This window comes from Dromaius novaehollandiae, chromosome 10 (assembly GCF_036370855.1).
Source record: "Dromaius novaehollandiae isolate bDroNov1 chromosome 10, bDroNov1.hap1, whole genome shotgun sequence".
NCBI classification, from domain to species: domain Eukaryota; kingdom Metazoa; phylum Chordata; class Aves; order Casuariiformes; family Dromaiidae; genus Dromaius; species Dromaius novaehollandiae.
Window position 1 is genome coordinate 2,378,778 of NC_088107.1, and position 21,516 is coordinate 2,400,293.

A 21,516-nucleotide genomic window follows, 5' to 3' on the forward strand; every position below is an offset into this window, starting at 1 on the left:
CGTGAGCATCCCTCTCTGGCTCAGGGACCTGGCTCACGTCCACGCTGTCCGAGCCCTTGGGTACAGAAAGAGGGACAGGCCGTGATGGGAACACGGCAAGCCCTTTGCTAGATCAAGCCGCATTTTGGGGAGGTGACGCTCTGCTCCAGCCCCATGAGGACATGTACTAAGGCACAGTGCCAGCTCAGCTGGGAGCTTTCTCTTCCCGTGTTGTTGTGCTGGCTGGGCACTTCTGGGGAAGCCAATCGCCCTCGCATTGGTTATTTGCCCAAAATGCAGCAACACCCGTGAGCCCCACGGTCATGTGCCCTCACCTTCTGATCCGGCCCAGGTTCCCGGCGCCGAGGGTCCTTGCGACCCCCCCACACTGGTTGCACGGTCAGTAGCTGCGTCAGATGGGGAAGGAGACAACCCCCCTTCCAGGGCAGCAGGGACAGGCGCTGTCAACGCGAGGTTGTCACCCATCGCAGGTGTTTGTACAGCTCCTAGGAGAACGCTGCCCATGCTCCCACTGCAGTACAGTTAATGCATCACAACCACGTATCACAATGCTTTGGAAATTAAAGCCAACCACCAAAAAATCAAGAATGTCAGTAAAGAATAAAGGCAATGACAGAAAGCAAAAGGAAGGGAATTGCACAGGTTTTGTTCAAGCAACAGAAGTAGTTGGTTTCAAGCCACAAACCGAAGGGATTCCTCGCTCACTTCCACGTGGCGGTGGAAGTAATTAGCTCTGCGAGGCTGCGTCCAGGGCCCTGGACGAGGGTCTGAGATCTCCTCCTATTTGGGGCAGTGAGGAAACATCTGCAACACCCTCAAGGTATGTATTTCCCTGCTAGATATTACGGGACAGGTTTTCAAGCAAGCGCCACATCTTGGCTGCTGACCTCTTTAGAAAACCTGGCCCACTTGTTGGTGCCAAGTTCCTGAAACACTGGCCTTGGGCAATGTTGGAAATATGGCCACACCTGTCCTCGTTTCGCATCGCTATCAGCTTCAGAAAATCTTTAGATTGGCATGATTTCAGCATTGTTTTTAATTCCTTCTGCCAGGTGTTGTTTGTGGAAACATGCTGTCCTCGCCGCAGCGCATTATGTCTTAGAACAACTTAATCTCATGTTTTGGACCCAAACCAATGTACTATTCCTACAGGCTAATAAAAATGCTCATTTTATTTTATTTTATTGTTGTTAATATGCCGGGGTGGCTTGAAAGGAATTCCAGGGGCTGATGGAAGCAGGCTACCTGTCTTGCTCCTTGTTGAGACTGGTAGGGGCAGGTTGCCAGGAACAGCTGTTTCTTAATTGCACAGACACTTATCATATTCTGACACCATATGCAAACATTAATGTTTTTCTGCAAATACAAATCTGGAGATTGACTGGGTGAGTTTGCAAAAGCTGCAGGTACTTTTCTGTGCTCAGAAGAGGTGGATGGAGGGGGAAGGTCTTGGGGACACTCGTGAGCACAGAGAGGACGAGGCATTCCCAAACATGGGTGACAAAGGACAGCAGCCAAAGCCAAAGCAACGTCTATCAGTCGCTTGCACGCAGGGAAGGGGGGGAAGAGGGCAGTGTGCCAACTTTGCTACTATAGGAGAGCAATGAGGAAACTACCTTAAAAGAAGGGAGGTTGGCTCCAGCCAGACTACACCCTGCTCTCCCCGAACTCAGCGTAGGGGCATGTCTGGCTCAGCAGACAGAACGGGGCACTAGAGTTGCCAGAAGAGCGTTTCCAAAAAAGGCCTCAAAATACTAAAAAGCAAAGTGGCCAACACAGCGATGGTGGCCCTGGGGTCCGTCCCGGCCTGGAGGAGCAGCAGTTGTTGAGCCCGTGACGCACATGGGTTGGTCACAGCCCCGAAGCCCGATCGCGGGTGGAAAACCACGGCTGAGCTGCGCTGGAGCTGCCCCAGCGCAACGGCCGTGCTGTTCGTACACGATGGGTAAAACTGATCCACTGATTTTAGAAGAGCAGTTTTGCAAGATCAGGAGTTTTTTAGATATGTGAGGCTTAGAGTTTCTGGCAGGAGGGTTTCAGCACTAGTAAACGGCTGCTTGCCTGCCAATTCTAGCCGAGGAGCCGTTCTGCCACGATTTAAACCTTAATTTATGCAAGCAGGCCTCTATTTCGCTCCTTGATTTCCCACTCATTGCTCTAAAACTCCAGCTGTTCTTCGTTTAGGAACAGGTCAACGAACTAGGATGGATAATTAAGGTTAAAGAATTAATCTGATGCATTCAGCAGTATGGAATGAAATTGGATTCATTTTATGTGAAACTATTCAGACAGGATGTTTTAAGTCTGCTGTGAGAGGGAATAAACAGATCAGCTCTCCAGAAGTGATTCGTCTCTTGCTTTTACCAAGCCACTGTCAGTGTCAGTCGGATCTCCCCCGACTTGCACCAGGCGGGCTGGGAACACGCTCTCCAGGGTGGCCAGGAGCGGTACCGCCGAAGGGCTGTTGAGACACATCTATTTTGTAGTGACGGCACCAGGACTAAATAGTTTCTAATCAGGTTGGTTAGTGACATCTGTGCATGACAGTGAGCTGTCATTTTAGACCTTTTCACAAAAATCGCATTTGCTGAGGCAGGGGTTTATCTTGGAAACGGCGAGTGCACCAGCTAGGACCTCTAAGGATGCCTGAACTCTCTAGGCCTGGTTTCTCCCTTGTCTACACCAGGTAATCGCTAACTTCAGCGGACTCTTTCTTTTCTTAGACCAGTTCAAGAGCAGAATCAGGCCTTATGCTTTTAAGACAGCTAAGCGAACCTGTTAGTTTGAAAATCAAATGCTGGTGGCTCTCTTAAACTGAGCAGCACAGGCCCAGGGTCCTCACCCATGCGATCACCCCCAACGACTTTTGGGGGCTCCTCCTGAACTGCCCTGGCTTGGGCTGCCCCTGAGGACTTGCTGTCGTTGCAGCAGTGTAAGTCACGGGTTACGTGAGCCTTGCAGATGCCTATGTCAAGGCAGCACCAGCTCCTGCAAATGCTATCTAAGCGACCTGCCGCCCACGCCTGCTCCAATACCCATCTCTAATTTTCCGCCCAAGGAAACCCGTTTGTGTGTTTGGGCGGGAGCGTTTCTCAAGATTCCCAGCGCCGGGTGGCTTTCAGCACAGGGTTTTATTTTTGGTGCTGGTCCCTAAAGCCAAAACCCCGCTCCTCCCTTTGCTCCGACCGCCGGTCCTGGGAGGCTGCCGTAAACAGCGTCTGACGAAGGCCCGGGCAGGGAGGACGCGCTGGGAAAGCGGCTCCCGCTGCAAGGAGGGGCTGCAGAAACCGGCATGATGCATCTCCCTTGGTGTTACTATGATTTATAATTAAGGTTTCCCTGGTGAAGACATGAGATCACCGGGAAAGGGGACCTTGAAATATCTCTGTCTCTTGTTCAAGGCATGACATTTAAGATTGTCCCCACTAAAGGAGAGTCCTTGAGCAGAAAACAGCAGCTGGAAGAGTCAGTGTTGGTCATCATCTGTCTGTCTACCTCCCTCACCCTCGGTCCGTGAGAACTCCCGTGGAATTTAGCAGGCTAAAACAGTGGCTTCCAGAAAGATTAAACTGAGTCATGACTCTAAAACCCCGCTACGATGTACGAGAGTGAGCTTTCTAAAGCTTCTTTTCAAAAGTCTGCGGGGAGTTGATCCTTTTCTCTTGTGAATCACTCCATTCAGCGTTAACTAACGCCGGTTAGTTCCACTAATGCCGGTTAATGTAAACTAATGCTTTCTCTTGCACAGGCTGGCTGCTTAGGAGGATGGTTTTTTCACCACATTTATGCACATGCTAAAGCCATATGTGCACCCTTGTCATCAAGCCAAGGACTTTTGCTACTATAGCTTACGGTGTTCGCATATAAGGAAAAACATTTATTTTACCAGCACACACTCTTTCTGCAACAGGATGTTTTGCTGCTACTGAGCACTGGAAGCTGTTGCTGGTGAGGACAAGACCTCTGCCAGTTCGGGGCTAGCTCCGATACCGAAGTATCACGCCAGGAGTGGGAGAAAGGTGCTACGAGCTGGTGCAGCGAGTTCCCTTGCTGCCCAGGAGCAGGCAATCGCTACCCCGGCTGACAAAACTGCCCCTGGGGCAGGCAGCGTGGGCTTTTTGGGGACAAGGAGGCCCAGCTTCGCCCCCCAGGAGAGGCTGAACGGCCTCGGTGGTCAGCAAGTGTGTGGACACACGTCTCCTTCTCAGTGAGATCAAGCCATGGAGATGGGACCTGTTAAACCAAGGCGTCACATTCTCCTTCCAGACCCTCATTCGCGATACACCAGGCTGCCTGGCACCTTCGCTTGAGTTATTTCCATCCTTCTGTCCTCCGAGTTGTGCTGGAATCTCCTGCTTTTTCCTTCTTTCTTTTAAACAAACAAACCTCTTGCACAACACATGCACACTTCACTAGCAGAATTTACAACTTCCTAATTTTTCCTGAAAGGAAGAGCGAACCATCGCGGTGAGACCAGAGCGGGGATGAACGAGTGCTTGCGGTGCAGATGACACAGAAAGGAAAGCGGTCCAGGAGGGGAATGAGCAAGAGGGAATCCCACTCGTATCTGAGCCACGTTTAGGCTCCAGCTCAGCAACAGAAGTAAATGTGCTTATTTGTATCTTAGAAGTGCTTGAAGTTAAGCATATGCTGAAGTGCTTTGCTGACACAGTGCCCTGGATGACATAAAGGAGCAGCACTTGGCCTTGTTCCTGCTTGCAGTCTCATTTGGCAGGTGCCTGGGAGCTTGCTGTCTGCTGAGGACGCTGCTGGCCTCCCCCGACGGGCGACCTGCCTCGGGGCAGGGGCTGCGTTTTGGGGTCCCGAGGAAGCAGAGCGGCCTCTTGTCCCCGCAGCATTCCCGGGGACGCGGGGCCTCGCGGCAGACGCGTCTCAACGGCTCCGCTCTCCAGCTGGCACAAGCACCGGAGCCTCGCGGCTCACCCGAAAGCACGGTGCCTTTCCTGGCCCCAAATTTCCAGCGCTCGTAAAAGCTGATGTGCAAAGTTCAGGCGGTTTTAACCCACACGCGTGTACGCTGCGACGGAAAAATACCTGGGCACCGGCTGCGCAGGAGCCTCGGCGAGGTGGTGTCTTCCTGCTCCTTCCTTCCAGCCCGGGCAAGGTGTAAATCTCCGGGTGCAACCCGAGGTCTCAAAGGCTCGTGCTGGAAAGCATCTAGCTCTGCTTCGAAGCCCTTCGTCAGGGCCAGGAGGCAGCGTCGAGCATCGCTGGCGGTGCCAGCAAAGCCTCTGTTTACCTGGCTGCCTGACGTATTTAAAAGGAATATTATTGTTTTGCCAGGCAAATACTGGGGCTCCATTGAGGAATATTTTCCGTCTGCAGGGGAAAGAAGTCTCCGTGAGTTCCAGCCAGTCTGCTCAGACGGAGGGGAGCGATCCAAGGGGCCGGGTTTCCACACGCACAGACTTCCCTCCTGAGTGTCCTGGAAGTCGCATCAGTAATCCCAGGTGCTGAAGCGGCTCTTTGCCACATGTGTGCCCGGCGAAGGCGGATAGCATGGGCAGGGCAAGGAGAGGATGCGAAAACAGCTCGTCTATTGTATTCGCCCTTTCCTATACAGGGATCCTTTTTTTTTCTGACGGAGCAGTAAAACTGCCCATCTTTTTCCTGCATTCCCAGCATTGCACAGACACGGTCTATACAGCTTACTGGAATAGGCTCGCCCAAAAGTTTTTCATTAACATTTTACCGTGAAAAAATATACACGCCAGCCACATACGCATGTGGTTCCAATCCCTTAAAACACTGATTCATAAAGCGTTTAGCAAACGTTCTCCTCTGCATCTGCAAACAATAGCTGCTTCCAGACTTTCACTGGATCCCGGGATCACCGCTGCGAAACGCGTCCACCTCCTCGAGAGCGGACGGCAAAGTGCCTCTATCAGGGACGGCTCTGCCCGTCGCCTGCCTCCTCGGCAGCGGTGACGGTCCCCCGGCGGGGCTGACCCGCTCTCCCGAAGGCCTCGTAAACTGGAAAAGTCACGATTTGCGTCGTGACGTCATTTGGCAGCCCCGGCCTCGGCTCGTCCTGCTCCAGCTGGCGCGGGCGGCCTGGGGCTCCGCGAGCTCTCCAAAGGCTCCGTTCCAGCCGGGCTGGTTTAAAAGATGAAATGGAATAAAATAGCAATTTGGGGGCGGGGGGAGGACCCGAAACAGAAGCGCCCAGTGAGAGGGGGGTGAGGAAGGCAAAGGGAGCATGTCCCAGACTCCTGTGCCGGCGATGGGCCGGCCGCGCTCCCATTCCTGCCCCGCTCGCGTAGCGGGTGACGTACGGAAGTGCTTTAACGTCACTGCAAGGTGAAACGCTCCTGCTAAGGACCAAGACACCACGTCTGGCAAAGGAAGGCCTCGAGCTCCCCGTTTGGAGGGCCGGAGGCCATCCGGGGCCGTATCCCTCCCTAGTTACTTCTCCATCCTTGCAGGCAGCTCCAGGCCTTGCCGATGGCCACCGCTGCAGAGGGGACACCGCGCCGGCGGGCTCCTCGGTCTGAACCGGGATGTCCATCCCGGCCGACGTTCCCTTCCCTCTCGGCTGCGTCCCCCATGGACGGGGTCCCGCTCGGGCTGCCGAGGGCTGCTGGACCGCGTCTGGCCGGGCCCTGGCCCGGTGGGACTCCCGGTGATGGTGCCACTGTCACCACCACCCGTGCTGGGTGACGGAGCACGGCACCGTCCCTGAGCCGGGCTAGCTTTCATCCGTGGCGGTGGCGGTGACTCACCGGGTGAAATACCAGCTCCGAACAACCCGAGATTAACAGCCCCACGATAACAACCTCAACGTCGCGCCCGAGCCTGGTTTGCTGGAGAAACGGGGCCGCCGAGGTCCCGTTCCTGGTGGCGGGGGCTCGGGGAAGCCCTGGGGCTCGGTGCCACCCCGGGACCCGGTCCCGAGCCCTGCAGCAAGGTGGTCTCGAGGACAGGGACGGTGCTGCGGAGGCAGTGAAGGATCCGGGGCTGGGTGAGGGCATCACCCCAGCTGACGTGACCACCAGCAAGATGAGGTCCTGTGCCAGGCACCCAAGGGCCTGCAGAGGTGTGCGCTGGTGGTGGCACCAGCTCGGCTGCCCGGGGAACCGCTCGTCCCGGCTTGCATCCGTTCGCTCCAGCCTCTGCCGTGAAATCCGGGGGCAGAAACGCCGAGCAGCGTCCCGCGCCCCGGGACAGCTCCCACTCGCTCCTCCGCGGAGGCAGAACTACGCACAGGTGGCTCTTTTCAAAAATACATATGGGCCGAGTCTGGGGACATATGGTCCGATGGCGTATTAATAAGAGACGCGAGGCTCCCTGCTCGTCACGCGGCAGCGAAGCAGATTGCGGGAGAGACACCTTGGACGGCGGCTGCCGAGGGCCCCGAGCCCACGGGTCACCCCAGCCGGCTCGCCCTGCTCCCTCGGCCTCGCCTGATAAAACCAGCCGCTCACGGGCATGCCGAGATGGGTTTTTCCTCCTGTTTGGATGCCGGGCATGGAGCCACAGGCATTCGCCCCCGTTTCTCCGGGATTAAAGCCCGTTTTTGTGGGAAGCGGATCACGAAGGCCGTTCCACGTCCCGAGAAGCAGGTCTGGTCACTCCTTCCCCTGGAGCTGCCCCCAGCCTGAGCCCTGTGCGCGGGATATCTGCGGACAGGTTGGATATTTGGGGATTATAAACCAGACGTGCGGTTTCTCAGGGCCTGGGCCCGACCCGCAGCAGAGTTACAACGTCGACTTCGATGACTACCAACCGCTGCAGAAATCTGCGCTCAGATCTCCGTCCTGCCGCGGCCAAGCCGGGATTACACCATGCTGGTGCTGGGATGGCTCCGGGTTCGCGCCAGCACGCCTGGGCCCCCAGCCACCCGCCAGCCCCAGCCTCCTACGCAGCCGGTGCGCTCGGCCTCGCTGCCCGCACGAGGGGCTGATCGCAGCAGACGCAGGCAGAGGAGGGCTCGCGCTGACCTTAGAGCCCGGCTCAGGAAACTGGAGCCCCAAAGCTGCAACACCTTTCATCGGGGATGCCCAACGAGCAGCACGTCCCAGAGACGAGGGTAGACATGGAATAGCTGCAGACCAAGCCAAGGGACCTGGACAGACCTTCTCATCTTGCCCAGCCTTGTGCCAACCTTATCAGACCTGCCTTTTACTAGATTAACCAACCTCCTTCCCCCTGTCTTAGTCACCCCTTCCTTTTCTTTCTTCCCCTTTTCCACCCAGCTGTTTTTCTTCTGGGGGAAGGCATGGTGACTTTGTAGGTGTTTTTCCTTGACTTTCTCTGTTCTTCATTGCAAATTTTAGATGGAAGTACACTGCAGACCAACCCAGCTCTCCTGGTGACACAAGGAAGGAAGGATGGAGAGGCAGCCCAGGGCGCGGGACCAAGGTCTGCCCTCGGCCGCACCGGCGCAGATGGCCGATGCTGGAGGAGCTGCAAGGAGGACCGGCTCCACGGAGCCTCCCCGCCTCACCCTGGCCAAGGAGCAGCCCGGAGCCCTGACCTGCAGGACTGGGAGAAGACGGGGCGGCTCCTCCCGGGGTCACAGCCCCGCGCACGTTGCTCGTCTCGCCCGCCGGCTCTGGCGAGCAAGGGTGGATTTTCTAACTCGGTGGCGATCCTGCTCTTATCTCCTTGAGCCCCGGGAGAAGATCAAACGCTGCAGCTGGGAGTGGGGCTGCGTCATCCCAACAGAGCCGCGGCTGCAGTGGAGATGCAGCAGCCAGCTCGGCCTCTGCGCCTAGCAAACCGGATCCAGCCTCTCCTCCGGCGGGATAAACACTCAGCACATCCCGGGTGGCCCGGGAAGCCCCCCGGCCCAGCTCCCCTGCAGAAGGAGCGGGTCCCCTGCGAGCACAGGTAACGTTCCCCCGAGACCGCAGCGCGCTGGGACGGGACGCGGGTGGTGCCGGGGCTGTCCTGGGCCTGCCTGCGCCCGGCAGCGCCCAGCGCGAGGGAGGTAACCCCGAGGCCGCTTGCTTCTGCGGCCGGCGACGGGTGGCCGGGCTCTGCCCGAGGGTGCTGCCCTGCTCCGCCTTAGCGTCACGCCGGTACCCAGCCTCCGCCGCTGCTGCGCAGGACGTAATCGCCCTCTGCAGAGTCACGTGCGCACGTGGCTAATTGCATTTTCCTAAAATTGTACACGACTGAAAATCGCAGCAGCTTGGAACGTGCCTGGAAAGAGATAAAATCCCCAGGATCCTCTAACGGCGGGTGCCAGGGTCTTTCTCCGCAGGTGACTCCCGGGCTATGGGGACACCGGCGGCTGCGCTGGGCCCCCGGGGAGAAACACGTGGCCGTCGCGCTCGTTTGATTCACGTCCAGGGGAGCTCAGCGTGCTCAGGGTGAAAATCCAGCTGGATAAAATAAATGCCTAATCTCCTGCAACAGGCAGTAAAACAAAGGTGCATGGAAGATTGACTTTTATCGCAAATTTGCCACAGCTGAATTTTCTAGCTAAGGTTGTTCCTTCTCTGCTGGGCCTTAAATTTGCCTGGGTTTGTCTGCGTGAAAGCGCTAAGGAAAGCGGAGGCAAATGAGCGAAGGTGTGAAATCGATATACATAAACTCAGTGGCTGTGCGCCCCAAGGCTGAGCCTTTAGTTTGCTGCGCTTCTCGTACGAAATGAGCTGAGATCCCTCTATTTTAATCTGGGAGAGCCTCCAAAGAGACCTTGCACCTTCCAGCTTTGCCAGTTCATCTTTGCTTTGTGTTAGTGGCACAATGAACCCGGCTTTAGGTCCTGAGAGTAGACCCAGTCGTTGCTGGCATGACCAAAGCACGGAGCTGGCGTAACCGTGAGCTGGTGGCTCCAAGCAGAGTGTTTGAAGACCATCAGGAGGAGGTTTCATGCCGGGTCCCATGGCCTTGCTGTGCCCCACTTGCACGGGACAGCCGCTGTCTGCTGTCGTGTGCCCGGGCCACCTCGCCGGGGGCATCACTGCCTGTGCCGCAGCGGGATGAGGTGCTGAGCCTCCCTCTGCGACAAGCCTTTCGGCGAGGAGCGGCGCTCAGCCCGGGGAGGTGTGCACGTGCCAGAGGAAACTCTCCCAAAGACCTGGGATGTTTTGGCAGAATACCTTAATTTGACATCATCCTCTTCCAGCTCAAGACACCACACGTGTGTTCACCCATGCTCTGAGCCAGGTCCTTAGCTGGAATAAAGCAGCATGGCTTCACGACTTTCAAAGGACGGTTATCTCCCCTAAGGCTCCGGCCTCTTACCCTCTAATTCATGCATTTCACTTTTATAAGTAGCCTGGGTCTTTGGTAACACGCTGTTTGTTACAGGGAACCGTGAGCAGGAAGGCGACGCTCGGGCAGGAGTCAGCAGAACAGGTCCTCGACGACTTCTGCTCCCAAACAGCCTCCGAACCAGCAGACGGGAAGCCAGAACCCGTACGGACTCGGCGAAGCGACGCCAAGGGCACCAGCACCCGGTGCTCCCCGGCCTCCGCGCGCCCCGACGGTGCTCGGGGGCTGCGTCCCGCCGGAGGCCGCCGCGCTGGCGGTCTGCTCGGAGTACGGGCTCTCTCTTGTGGCTGCCGGCGCGCAGCACACGGCACCCGGCCCCGCCGGCCTGCACAGCGGCCGGGGATGCTCAGGGCTTGCTGACAGCAGCCGCCGGCTCCCGCTGCGGTGGGCATCGGCCTTCCAGCAGCGCGGTCCCTCCCGGGCGATCCAGGCCATGCACCGCAGAGGACCGTGGTGATGGACGATGGACGATGCAGGTGGACGATGGAGCGATGCACCACGGCTGTGGTCTCCTGGCCTTCCCCGGTCTCGGGTGTCTTCGTGCTCTGGTCGCAGGCAGGGGATTACGGCACTGACGAGACTCAGGAGCGCCGGGAAGGCAGCGCTTCCCTGCTGCCTCTCGCGCCGGGGGCCGCAGGGAAAAGGCTCGCCTCGGATTGCCGAGCAGGGCTGGTATCGCCAGGTGTCTGCCTCAATCTCTGATTTTCACAACCCAGAAAATAAAAAAGGCTTCATAACACAGTGTGAGTGGCTGACGGGCACAACGACCTACCGTCTACAGCTGCCTCTGCCATTTTGCAGACAAATCTATGGAAAACCATGCAGAGCGGCTTTCGTTAGCTCAGCCTCTCCCAGCGCGGACGCCTTCCTCCCGGCACACCTCCAGCAGCCAGCAAGTGCCTCTCATTAAGCACTTTTGGTTGGGTCAGTTGCTGCACGCGCGGTGGGAAATCGCCCCACGCAAGCCGGCAGCAAGCAGCGCCCGAGAGGTCTCTGACCTAACCTGCACCTCTCCCCTTGGAGCAGAGGCCGGCTGGAGCTGCGAGCTGCGGCCGCGACCCGGAGCAGAGCCGGTGGCTGTGCCCTGCAATGCTCCGGCAGCCCGTCGATAATCCTGAGTGACGGCGCTCGCAGGAGCAGATACGCAAAGCTAACAGACACGTTGAGACATGGGAAGGTGTCCATATGTTTTGGTGATTGCATTGCTCTCCCTTATTGCACCACATATGCTGTGCTTTTTGCACCTAATAGATTTCTAAATTGGCTCTTTCTATCTGAGTGGTCCCCTTAAGTGTTTCCATAACACATCTTTTATGACTAATAAGGCTTCCATTTACTTAACCTGCACTGTAATCAGTGCGGGACACATTTCCGTGCGAGCTCCAGCCGCGCTCTGCTCAGTCCCCTCCGATGCCTGTGTCTGTCCTGCCAGGACGCCTGGGCTCCCGGGGACAGCTTCGTCCGCAGGGAAGGGCAGCACAAATCACCCGGGCTTTCCCGGGAGGTCCCCCTCAGCAACACGTTCGAGGCGCTTTTCCACTTCCCCTTTTAAAAAGGGGAGCAGTGTTTGCTCCTTCCTTTTAAGACAAGACCAGAGGAAGAAGCAAGCAGACTAGCTGCTCTTTGTGTCCTTCCCCAGGCTATAAACGTGCCCCATCAGAGGGAGGACAGCCCGCGGGACCCCTCTCCGGTGGGGTTTTTAGTGTGCTGAGCCGAGGGGGTAAAAGAGGCTGCTGAGAAACGAATAACAACAAGCCAGGAATGGCAGCACCTTTCGGGGCTGGGACCTGCTGACCCCCGAGCTGAAGACTGGAGCTGAGCTAATTAAATAGAAAATAAACAGTCCTTAAGCCCCGCTTGCCTGGATGGGCCGGTTGCATTCACGGGGAAAGCTGGGCGAAGGGCTCTGCATGGCGAAGGGCTGCCTTCTCGCCTTGCTTTATGGCATTTATACACTCTCAGCATATGCTCATTTATTCGGTTTGGGTGTAAAACGCCATCGTTGCAGCGTTATGGAAAGCGAGCGTGTAAGCAAACGTGAGCCGCAAAGTCTAGCGCAGCTCAAGCGCGGCCGGTCAGATCCGCGCCATCAATACTGCGCGGTTTGCAGTCCTCCGTAGGCCTACGGGACACTTCTTCTGCTTTTAATTATCAGGAAGCAACCGGAACAGCATCGTCTGACACCAGCGAGGGACGCGGAGACCCGCTGCTCTGACACCCGCTGCTGAGCGCAGCAACCTTGTCGCCCACCCCGACCAGTACCGCGGCACTGGTTTAGTGGGACCTGTACCCCGGTGCTGGTTTCCTGGGCTCTGCCTTCGGGCCCGCCTGGCTGAGGCTGTGCGGGAGCCCCGGGCCAGTGCCGACGGGAGAGGAGCAATCGAATAAAGCAGGCAGCCACAGCACCTTCCAGGCTGGTTTCTTTGGTCTTGGACGTGAGGGACCAGAACTGCACCAATACTGACCAAACGGCAGCAATACTGCACTGTGCCCACGGGAAACACCTTTCTTGCTGTGCCCTAGGATTGCATTGGCCTTTCTGCAGCCACGGCCAGGCTCAGAGCCACCCTGGAGCTGTCGCATCCACGTACGATCTTCCTGTCCCTCTGCTGCCCTCAACAGATCCTTGCAGAAACTCCTGTACGTCCCTAAGCATCACAGTCCCAGCACTACCGATACCCCGTTGCCTCCCGTCCAAGTGCCCTGCAAGATCCCGGTGCTCTCTCCTGGCAGCGCTGCAAGGGTTAACAGCAAAGTGCATGCCCCAGCGAGGCGGAAGGTGCCAGGAGCAAAACAAGTGATGTTCTGAGATTGTTTTGTTTGATCAATGCTATTAAACTGATAGATTGTTTGGGGAAGCTTTTTATCTCAGCCCTCACATCTGTTCTTAATTTAGATGTAGTGGTACAAGGCTGATTGTGAATAGCAGGTGCTGTGTGTATCTGGTGAACATTAGGGAACATTCACTTGGAGGCTCTGGAGCTGCCAAAAAGTGTGCTGATTGGACAGATGTTAGTTCATTACTGTCAACTCGTCATCTTGGATGTTTTAAGGGAACATTTGTTTGTTAAGGAAACACAGCTGTTACCAAGAAATTTGTTTTTCCTTTCTGTTTTTGGCTGAAGGGCAAAGAAAAAGCCCATGGTACCGGGGCATCCGTACACCCTCTCTCCGGGAAGGACCTGGCCCTGGGTCAGTCCTGGGGTGGGAGCAGTCGGGAACTGCCCCTCTGCTCTTCCCCACCGCCCAGCAGCTGAGGAAAGGCCCGAAAGGACCTTCCCCAGTCGCCTAACGGCCCCTTGCCCCAGGGCTCAGCTCCATCTAAACTCTTCTTGACATGTTTGTCTAACCTGTTCTTAAAAATTTCCAGTAGTGGTAATTCAGCAGCTGCTCCCGCCGTGATCCTGTCCAGCCCAGCTCGACAAGCCGGCTTACGTCCGATGCTCCGATAGCATGTGGGGAAGTGGGGTCAATGCTGCGCATGTGGGTTCTCCATGGACTCCGGGTGCTAAAACCTTCACGCGATTCAGGTTTAGGGCAAATCTGCTGGAATTATCCTCCAAGTGCAATCTGTTTCTACAAGCTGAACGGATGGTCCCATCCAATAGTAGAGTTACCGGGAGCGGGAATCAGATTACAGCTGACCCTCAGTCCTGCCACAAAATTCATATCTAGATGGTGTAAATCTTGTTTATCCTATTAAATGCCTTCCAAGAAAAATGGGTGCTTAGGTTTCCCTTCTAGGTCAAACTAAGTTTCATCCAGAAATATATACCAGGAAGGTCAAATCTGTGCATTTGAGGGTAGCCATGGGAAAGAAGGCTCCTGTCCTGTCCTAAAACAGCAGTGACAGTTTGGATTCTGAGTCCTCATGTCTGGCAACATCCTAAGAAAAATGTGCTCTGAATTTTGAGGGCTTTCAGCAACCTACAGGGTAGTGCTATGTTGCACATTTCTCATCCCCTGTCATGATGGGTCCAATGAGCAGCTGGGTATCTCCATCTTCCGAAGAGTCAGCAGCATCTGAGAACACCACAAGAACCCAACTGATTGAGCCTGAGGTTTGTGAATCAATTATTACTGCTCTAAAGCTGCCTTCAGACATGGCATTGATGAAGCCCCATCCACAAGCAGAGCAGGCCTGAGTCTGCAGGCCATAAATCGAGCAAAACTACACCATCAACAAGTAGGATCTGACACTAGGGACCAGAGCATCCTGCCAAAGTGGTCATCTAGGTCGGAGCAGTTTACTGAAAGGGCCAGGGGTGCGACTGCTCTTCAAGCGAGGAGATCGATTGTGATTAGGAAGTGGCTCCAGGCATCCCAAAAATATTCCAGGAAATGAAACAATTTGCGGGAAATGGAGAGAACATATAGAATATCGAGAACAACAGAATGCCCCGGCACTAAGCAGATCATCCCGACTCTTGCACGACCAATGGAGATTAGCAGTAGATGAACGGAGATGGGCGATGCTGATGCTGAACTCTGCCATGGACAACCTGTGTGCTGCAGCCAAAGATGCTTCACTTCTCCTACGCCCGAGTTTCTCCACTGGTGCTTTCAGACAGAGCTGATTCCAGCCCACAAGGGTGTTGGGAAGATTAACTAATCCCTCGGAGTCCTGCAACACTTTGCTGGAAGGCCAAGCTCTCTATAAGCTGACCGTACAGTTTTCAGCAGAGGACTGGACTGTGGTAACGTGCTGGTACAGTGACAGCCTTTAAATCCATGCTGCGCAAGATGGAGTGGGCAATGAATAGCTACTGGAGTAGTGAGAGCACTTATTAGCAAAGTCCTGCTTTATTGGGTGTTTAACCCAGAGCAAGTCCCATTTTGCTTTTTGCTTGGGCTGTAAATATACCTGCCAACGCCTATAGCTAGGTGGGTTGGGAACTGTAACAAGTATAGCTAATCCAAGTATCCCTTTGTGAGATCTTCCAGAACCAGAACTGCTGGAGTCGCTGAATTGTGTCGGCTTAGGCAGCATCTGATCAATTCTGAATTATCATCTTCCCATCTATTAACACGCGCTGAATGATTGCCCTGCACCTATGTATCTATATCTGTACGTCTTATGAGGCCTTGCGCATACTTGTTCTCCTTTATTGATTTTTATCCTCAAGCTTTTCCGCTTTGATTGATTCCAAGAGAAATGTGCAAATGAGGAGTCAAACATCTTTATGACTTGAGAAGTTATTGAAAGAATTCACTTTTCTTAATAACCTCCCTCGCACTGTCGGATGAGCATCGAAAAGCCAATAAGCTTTGTCAGCTACTCCGAAGAGCCGTCTCTCTCTTTGGACATATTCCGGCCGTGAAGTCAGCCCCAGGGTGCTCATGCAGAGGGATGAAATACTTACATGACTGCAGCATTTGCAGAATGGTTTATTATTTGGACAGGGTGAAATTAATCCTTCTTCCAGCTGCCAGCGCGCGGCCCCTGCCCCTCGAGCGCCCCGACCAAGCTCGCTGCCGCCGGTCCTCCGCGTCGGAGCGCCGGGATCCCGCTGCCCGTCCGGGAGGCAGCAAGGCTCGGCGTGTCGCAGCAGCCGGTTTGTCCCGAATAGTTTTGCCCTGCTGCCAGAGCCACCCGGAGCAGCGAATGCATCCCCTGCCCTGGGCCGGATCCCCGCCAGCCTGCCCGCACTTGCTCCGCTTTAACATCGTTGCTCGCCGAAGCTCCGGGTGGCTTTTTCCTGCCGTTTCATTCCACTGACCGTGTGCAGGGAAGAAGGTGGCTCCGTTTAATGCTTGCTATAACCTATTTCTGGTTGTTCTCCCCTCACGGCCCCAGCTCAGCTGCTCTTCTCTGGAGGTTGCATGACATTAAGCCCAAAAGAGAAAGCTCATGTCAACGGGGCGTCCTGCAAAGCTGCCAGGAACAGATAGGCTCGTTCTGCTGCATGAAAATAGCTCTGTCGTATTATATAAGGTTGAAAGATGATACTGCGTATCAGTATCATTGCTTTAAGCACAGCAGAGATCAGTCTCTGGAATAAGATGCTGAGAGAAGAGAGAACACATCTGTGGAAGTATTGTGCAGCACACGCTAATGCAACAGCGTCTGCACGGACAGGAATTGCTGAGTGCTTTGGGGGGTTTCTAGCTATGCAAAACTCCTGTTATCAAGAAAATCAAGTTTTTAACAGCTATTGAAACAACCCTTGCTGAAAATACACACTTAAATAGAGATGGGTAGATAAAATCACCGGAGTTTTGAAGGAGGCAGAGATCTATCAATAAAATCTGTTGATTAAATCTCCTCAAAATCAAGACATATATAAACAAACCAACCAGCCTTGCGAACAGTTTCTGTCTTTATCCCGAGCCCAGTCAACATTTCAGCTGTAAACGTCGCACAAGTCACGATACCAGTCGCCGGCTCCGTTCCCCTACCGATGACGGGAAGAAAAGGCCAGGAAAAAATCCCACCCGATTCACAACAGCCACAAGAAAAAGAGTCGGAGAGTTCACCAAACCCGTTAAGATTTACGCAGCCTTAATTGATATTAGGGTTTCTAAAAACATTCTGTTACTACACCATTGTGTGCTGTTGATTTTTAGGAACAAGTCCCCGGTGATGCCCTATATAAAGGGAACAGCACGCTAGCATCCATAGTTCCCCCCATCCTAAAATTTGGAATCGCCAGCCTGCCGTCCCCTCCTTCCCACCGCCCTTCGAGGCTGCTGAAACGGCTGGAAAGGTGGTGTTAGTACCTGAACCCCCAGGATTTCCCTTGGCTGATTAATGTTAAATAAAAGCTGAATGCTCTTTGCAGTTACAGCTGGAGCCGGAGACTTTCAGAACGAATCTGCTGAAAATGACTTTTATGTACTGACTGGCTGAATGGATAATTAAACAAATAACAAAAAGGAAATGCAATTTTGTTTTACCTCCTGGGAACATTATTGTTAGTTTATTCTTTTTATCAAAAGACTTAAGAAAAAAAACCTATGCAATTTAACAGTATTGCTTTTGTAAACAATTTGAAAATCCAATAACTGTAAAACTTATGACATGTTATTAAAATGTCTTATTTTTTTTCCCCTACAAGTGAAAAAGCAATTCCAATCTCAGATGCTATAATTTAATTATACACTTTAGGTTCTAAAGATACCATAATTCTTAGCACTGAATACATTCAATTTAATGTCCTTCTGGCATGTTTAAAAAGCTCAGACATTGCTGAGCACATTGGTCCGGTTCTGCTAAAACTTTCCCCGCAGGAAGCCTCGGGCTCCCCGGCCAGGCCAAGTGGGGGGCCACCGCGTGGGACCCCCCCGGTGCCCCCTCGCCAGCTCCGGGGCGGAGCAGGGGTGCCATAGGGACACCCGCGAGCATGTCCCGGTTTGGGACAAATTAAACAAAAAACCAAATAGACCATCGGCTTGAGACAGGGCGCTGAAGGCGGATTACGTGTCCTGCTCCCGTCTCTGTCCCCATCTGGTGATGCCACCACCCTGGAGGCACAACTCCCGCTCCTCCCTCCAGCCCCGGGGCACAGGGTGACGATCCGACACGCTGGGACAGGAGGACGTACTGTCGCTCGGATGAGCTTGAAAAACCTCAAAAATTGCTTTGCATGAGACAAATTCTGCCCTAATTCACAAACACGAAGCGCACACCGCAGCGCGTCCAGCACAACCGCTCTCCTTGAAGCTCCTGCCTGGCTCTGGACCAGGGAAGGCTCGCTCCGGCTTGAGAAAAACCGGTTTTGAGCAACTCGCCAGTGCCAAGAGCCTTGGGAACACGGGAACTAATTTCAACAAAATTTAAATGCTAAGAAATAAATAAAGACAAGCTGCAGCAAACCAGTAATAAGCTACCTTTGGATGTTCATTACGCTGGATTTCCAGGCGGTTAAATTGTTTAATGCATTTCCCTTTGGCTTGCCTATCAATCTCCCAGCCTGTCTGAAAACAGAGCCTAAAATCCTCCCCCGTCGTACGTTCTGGGCAAAATGCCTCCGCGCACCAGCAGCGACTCTCCCACCAGGTAGGGGCTGCGATTCCCTGACAGCAGCGGCGTGGGGATAACTGATGGCAAGCGACTGCCAGCGTGCGATGATTATCTCTTTGGGTTGTCTGCAAAACAATTAATGGCAGTGAAAATAATTTATTTAATTAATCATTCCCTGTAAATAAATGAATCAGAATAAAATAAATCACCGCATTGTTTCTAAAAATGGCTTTCTTTGAAGGGCTGCCACATGTCAGCGTGATGGAGCTGATGATGTGGAAGAGGCATCAGTCAAACAGGCTGAAATATGAAGCGGATGGCAGCCTTTCCCCAAACTTTGGAAATTCGGGAAGTTTCCTGGAGAATGGGCTTGCTGCAGCCGCCGAGGCGCCGGGAAGCGAGGACGCAGCGGCCAGGCGACCGAGCCGAGCGGCAAGAGCTCCTCTCCCAGCGCACGAGCCGTCGCTGTCACTCACGATCTGCCGCTTGTGCCGCTTCCCTTGGGCAGGAAGGATGTTTAACGGGGAACCGGCGCTATTTTCGTTGCTCTCCGCTGCGGCAGAGCCCCGGGGCTCCCGTGAGGACGCGAGGCCAGGCTGGCGCTTGGCTGCTGGGGACCGCTGGGGCATCTCTGCTCTGACCCGCCCCAGAGAGGGACTTCTCCTGGCCAACCCCCCCCACACACACACACAAAATCACAGCAAAATCCACGGCATGGGCGACTGCTCTGCAAGACCAGGGCAAAGCGTGTAACTGCCAAAATCAGCTCCGCTGCAGCCAGAGGGCTCCTGCTCCGGTTTCTTTAGGATCTGGAGTTTGGATCCGACCCTCATGCTGTTGGATGCGCCGATGAAGAGCTTTGCTCCTGGTGTTTTGTCCCAAGATTCCCCCCTTTAGGCAGGGTCAGTCTGAACCTGAATTCAAGCTCCGGATTCGAGTCTGCACCATGCAGTAGACACCAGCCCCGATTCAATCCCCATGAGCTGATTTCCCTCTTACCGCTGCCACCCCTGAAACCCCGGCAGCTCGAGCGCAGCATCACCTAACTCAGCACATACAGCCGCACGCGCGGTGACACCCGGGGAGGCAGAGACGCTGCACCGCGCCGGTCCTCCGCCTTGGAGCACCCGCTCCCTGCGATTTCCATCCAGCGCCTGGGAAGCCTGGACCAGCTCCAAGGTCTGCTCCGAAGCCCCAAGCTGGGCAAGACCCAGGGTGCCGCCTCCAGCTCCGCTGGCGTAAATCGGGGCAGAATTTGGCCCTTAGAGAAAGCAATGGGCAACAGAAAGAGCGGATGGGGGGGTGTTAAAAACAACAGTGAGCAGAGATTTCCATCGCCCCTATAAATAACCCCAGCCAGAAAAATACACGAGATGTGTCATAAAACGGGAGCTTTTTAAGAATGCTGAAAGTTTCTAAAATTAATTTTCTTCATTTTACTCTATTAAAATTGCTTTCATTTATCTCCTGTGCTAAATATTTTATTTTTCCATATTAATGGCTGCAATTTCTACTGCGGCTTGTTTCTGTCATTAACACTGTACAAACTTAATATCATTAGTAGTTTTTTCCCTTAATTATGTGAGTGGAGAAGAAAAACATCAAAGTTTCCGTGAAATTGGAATAGTATATCTAAATTGCCTCATGTTTATTTTAACATTAACAGTAAATGAAGCTAATGGGCTTTTATATTATTAAAAGCAGCCATTTGTGTCCTGCCTGCTGTAATATACAGCAAAGCTTTAAAAGATGTTAAATAATTAGTTATTTAATAGGGATGCGCAAAATAGATCAAACAAAAGGCAAACTTCCCGGGAAGCGGCAGCTCTGGTTCAACCCGGGGCCCCGTTGTGGTGCCTTGAAATCGGGTTTTTCCTAGACGCAGCTTCTGTCCCACTGTTAATCTGATTGCTTTAATTTACGGCGGGCCCGGAGGGCTGCCGGCCTCCCGCCTCGGGACACGGCAGCGAGATCTGCCGTGGATTTGGGAGCATCCGTGGCCTGTCCCCCGGCCACCAGGGACATGGTGAGATGCCACTTAAAGGATGTCTTGCACCCTGGTCTGCTCGCAGGTCTCCTCGGGCTCTCACCTTCCCCGGTGATGCTGCAGCACCTGCAATTTCGGTACCAGTTTTGCACGGCGGGGCTTGGCGGGTGCAGCATCACCCGGGGATGCTCCCGGGGCAAAAGCCGCTCTCAGTGACGGGAGCAGCCGGGACGGGTCCCGGGAAGCGGTGCTGCGCCGGGGCAGTGCTGCAGGCCGTTTCCACTGCTTTGTGCATCTGCACTCACTTACTCCACAGTCTCAGCACCCAGCACCTTCTCCCTTCCTGGGAAAGATCCTCTGAGCCACGGCAGCAACGAAGCACTCGGGACAGCACGGGCACCCGTGAGACACCGTAACGCTCTCCTCCGCAAAGTTCCTGATTTTTGGATGCATTACAACATTTTCCTTTAGGGACCTGCTGCAAGAGACTTGGCATCTCGAGGGGAGCAACGCTGCGGGTCTCGCGGTTTCCCTGCGTTTCCGAGAGGCAGCACAAACCCGCTGCTCCTCGGCAAGCACCGCTCGCACGAGGCGCCGGTTAAACATCCCTCCCTGTGCCGCCGCGCTGCCTCCCTGCACGCGCGCTTCCATGCGCGAAAAGTGCCGTTATCTACCTGTATCCTGCTCTCCCATTTGTTTCCACACCGGCACTTAAATCGACTACAGGGAGCTTGAAGAAGCGCGAGCGTTTCTCATTTTCAATCTATTAGTGCTATTAAAAACGCGTGCGGAATTAATAACGATAACAAACTGCTGCGGCTTAAAAAAAAATGCTAACAAACGCTGGATTTGCAGAAGGCTCAGGAGAGGGCTGAAATCCTGCCTGCTCGGAGCTACCGGCCCAGCAAAGCCGGACGAAATCCCCTGGATGGGAGCAAGAGGGAACATCGCTGCATCCAGCACGGCACGGCGGAGACGGGCACACTGGGGTGGCCCTGGAGAGCCAAATATCCAGCTCTCAAACCTCGGGAAGAAATCAGGCCTCTTGGATGCCTCCGGAGAGCGGGAGGGCCGGTCCTCCCGGCCGAGCCGCGGTGGTGCCCATCCCCATTGCATCCCGCCTGGGCCACGAGCAGCAAGCACAGCCCGGCCGAGGGGAATGAGCCCGGGAGAGCGGTGGCTTTCCACGCACCGGGGCAGGACCGGGGGTGCTGCAGAAACCCACCTCGACCGCTGCAATCATTTACGGAGACCAGTGCCTAACGAACGCTCGGCCGGGCCCGGCAGCACCGCAGCTCCTCGGCACGCCGGACCTCGC